The 232-nt window shown below is 55.6% G+C and overlaps 1 protein-coding gene across 3 annotated transcripts in view; it reads left to right on the top strand.

Moving 5' to 3' along the window:
- Nucleotides 1–232, top strand: part of LOC119592022 (solute carrier family 26 member 6-like) — a 15,905-nt gene that overhangs the window by 1,970 nt on the left and 13,703 nt on the right. For 2 of the 3 annotated variants that reach the window (XM_037940812.1, XM_037940811.1), the window contains exon 1: nt 42–226. The exons of the other annotated variant lie outside the window; for it this stretch is intronic. The gene's annotated coding sequence lies outside the window, so the exon portion shown is untranslated. Of the gene's footprint in view, nt 1–41; nt 227–232 lie in introns of those variants that run through there. 3 annotated transcript variants of the gene reach the window in all.

Here is a 232-nt window from a genome sequence, read left to right as displayed (position 1 = left end):
CGCTGCGGTTCTTTCTTGATAGGCCAAAGAAGCACTTCTTAATGTACACAATCTCACGCCCGAGCGAAACCAGTGCACACCAACATGTGTGCCGCGGCGCTACCCTCGCCCGTCGCCTCACGAGGGGCACCAGTCACTCTCTGGCCGCCGTGCAGATAAGACGTCTCAAAGGACAAGTGGCTTTCAGTTTCGGGCTCTTGGTGGAGCAGAGCATCGTATTAGAATCGTGAGT

Source organism: Penaeus monodon, chromosome 29 (genome assembly GCF_015228065.2).
Source record: "Penaeus monodon isolate SGIC_2016 chromosome 29, NSTDA_Pmon_1, whole genome shotgun sequence".
Lineage (NCBI taxonomy): Eukaryota > Metazoa > Arthropoda > Malacostraca > Decapoda > Penaeidae > Penaeus > Penaeus monodon.
Note: the sequence above shows the minus strand (reverse complement) of the source record. Positions and strands in the feature narration are given on the sequence as shown.